The sequence below is a fragment of the Sinocyclocheilus grahami genome, unplaced genomic scaffold (genome assembly GCF_001515645.1).
Source record: "Sinocyclocheilus grahami isolate Dianchi unplaced genomic scaffold, SAMN03320097.WGS_v1.1 scaffold35.1, whole genome shotgun sequence".
In the NCBI taxonomy this organism is placed as follows: Eukaryota; Metazoa; Chordata; class Actinopteri; order Cypriniformes; family Cyprinidae; genus Sinocyclocheilus; species Sinocyclocheilus grahami.
In genome coordinates this window covers 664,929-667,881 of record NW_015505214.1, presented here as the reverse complement: position 1 = coordinate 667,881, position 2,953 = coordinate 664,929, and the positions used below count along the sequence as shown (strand labels likewise).

The 2,953-nt window shown below is 39.1% G+C and overlaps 1 long non-coding RNA gene across 1 annotated transcript in view; it reads left to right on the top strand.

The window, feature by feature from the left end:
- Positions 1–958: 958 nt before the first annotated feature.
- Positions 959–2,953, top strand: part of LOC107581517 (uncharacterized) — a 27,542-nt gene continuing 25,547 nt past the window's right edge. The window contains exons 1-2 of the long non-coding RNA XR_001608839.1: positions 959–1,053; positions 1,176–1,312. This is a non-coding gene — a long non-coding RNA (uncharacterized lncRNA). The remainder of the gene's footprint in view (positions 1,054–1,175; positions 1,313–2,953) is intronic.

Below are 2,953 nucleotides of genomic sequence, written 5' to 3'. Positions count from 1 at the left end.
TGACTAAATGACTAAATACTTTTTTGCCCCACTGTGTGTATATATATATATATATATATATATATATATATATATATACAGAACATTACCAAAATTAAGCTTAATTGCTTTTAAATACCTTGCTACTATATCTCTTGAGAATATGAGCTAGTTTATTATACATGTATAAGGGAGCGCTGAACAGTACATTAGAAATGTTAGCAACATGATTAAAACTCCAGAAAATCTCCAGGTAGTTTTTGGCTGTCTGAGCCTGTCATAAATCCTTGAGCAGGAGTAGCTAGATGCTGATTCCATCTGCTCTGTTGTAGCAGAGCTGAGTGTTCATGGGTAATGTGAGATTTCTGATACCTGTCACTTGTCATCTAGAGGAGTCACAGAATATTAAAGTTCCCTCTTTCATTTGTGTCTCTGTCCCAATGTCTCTCTGCATTTTGAGTGTTAGTGTAACCTAGAGTTCCCCATCTCGGGTTTCCCTTTTAGTCGGCCATCTCAAAAATTTTTGAGTGAGTAAATGTGTGCTCTCTTTCTAGTGTGGGCGAGAGACATGCAGCCAGATCAAGCAGTGCGGAGTAGGCGGTTTTAGGTTATTAAAATCAAAAACAGAGTAAATACTTGCGAAAGGACACTGTGCTGTTATGCAGTGATGGGAAAGTCAGGGATTTTACGGTTGGTTTCTAGTAGACGTTCCTACTCTACTGCTGTGTCTGACTCTATCAGATGACAGGTCACTGTCTGTCCTCCTTTTGGTAGTCGCCCCATTGCTACTTATTTGCATAAAGTTGAACTCTTTATCAACCGTTTTGAATTATCAAACTATTTATCTTTCTCAAAATGCCAGAAATCAGCCTTCTGAAGGGCTCATCCCAATATGCCCTAATCCAGGGGTTTCCAGTTCCAGTCCTGGCGCCTCCTCACTCTGCACATCTTTTATGCCTCTCTTTTATCTGACAGGCTCAGTTGAAGCGAGTATTCTGTTTGAGCACAAGTGTGCTGTGAAGTGGACTTCAAAGGGTATTCCACCTTCTTAGGGGAGATTCCAAGCTGAAGCTGGTGTGTTTGTATGCGACTGTTCAGGGGTGTAAAATTATTGAGACATGACAGTTACAAGTCAACTATAAGGCTTTTGCATTTGACAGATCCGATTATAATTGATATGTTTGATGATGTTGCAGGGTGTTGCGAATGAACACATTTTGTCAAATGAAGTGAACTTCAGCAGATATCCCATTCTCAGGGAGTAAGGAGCTGTGAACACTGTCAATTGGGAGTTCATGAAGCTCTCTTCTAACAAGCTGATGACCTGAATCAGGTGTGTAATACCAGGTTCACACTTCACGATTTTCAAAGTCGTTGGATTGCTGAGCTGTTCTTACACTGCACAATTGTCTGGGGTACCATCAGGATGCGAATTATGGGGGGGGGGGGGGGTTTGGGGGGTCTGACCCCCCTAATGAAGACTTGATCCCCCCTGATGGATGTCAAAACTAGATGTAGGGGGGTCGGATAGAAAGTAGGCTAGGCTATGCATAATATGGAGATTTACTTGTAAATATTAATATGTATTTCTATAGCTCTGACTGATTTTAAAAATGTAATTTTGGCTGCCCCTGAAATGGGTCGTATTAACATTACCTGAGCGGTTAAAGAATACGCTACAGCGCTCATTCAAAGACGTGCATTTATTGCTTGGACGGAGCAAGAACACCTGAAATGCATGTGCAGATTCAGTTGAGAGATCAAGTTTACCCTTGTCAACTTAATGCTGTTGAACTGAATTTACGGAGAAAACTATTTTCTAAAATAACCACAACATTAACAACAACGCTAAAATAAAAGCGTGTGGTAATATTAGTCAGATGCGCATGAAAATTACATGTGTTACTACAAACACTGCGTGTTTTATTTCAAAATCATCATTGGCGTTTAGAAAGACAAAAATAGGTTGCATAAAAGTTTTTTTTACCTACAGTAAAAATGAAGATAAGGTGTGATTAATTACATTTTAGACACATTGTCAGTAATTTCGCCAACAAAAATAAGGAGAACTGTTGTGCGTCTCTGATTAAAACACAGAATCCAAGTATTTAAACGAATTGACTGAATCAATGATTCAGTGAGCCATTCATAAAGGCAGTCACTTGCTTCGTTTCTGAATGAATCAGCCATTTGAACGAATCGATTGAATGAATGACTGAATCATTCACTTATTAAGACAGGGATTTGTCACCACCTACTGGCGCTTTTAGTTTTATATTTAGAGTATTGTTTCTTTTTAAAAATAATTTTATATTTCACTATTTAAATATGAATCCAGCATGTTCTGCGTGTCTCTGTGTATGTAAATGGCACAGACGCGTGGTTTTGTTTTCTACACAAAGTGTGCGACGCTCGCGGTAATTTCAGCTTCTGTCGTATCACTACTTGAGGACATAAATACATGAACAACATCTCCAGAACTGCTCTGACTCCCTCTAAGAGTCGCTTCATGAGCATTTGACAGTTTTGGAGTAAAACTATCTTGATATAATTTACATAGACCTACAGAACCAAGTTCCTCATGGCAACCCGTCAAAATATAAGTTCGGGTTAGCTTAAAGAAATCACTGTGGTGCAGTATGATGTACATAATACTACTTAGGGATGAAAGTTTTCTGTCGCTACGATGGATTTCCGTCAATTGGACAACATGAGGGGAAAAGAAACATGTAGCACATTGTTGTTGTTCTGCCGGTGTTCTGACGATTTGTGCTACCCTGTCAGATTTTGCTACCTCCCATTAAAACAGATGGTAGCATAATTTGATAGCGAAAAGTGCTACCTATCAGATTTTGCTTCCAGCATAATATTAATAAGGTGTGAGGCTTTATTAACATGTACACCTACCCCACCCCTAAACCTCCCCCTACAGTAGGATAAATACAGTGTTTTTAGCATAATCTGATAGGTAGCA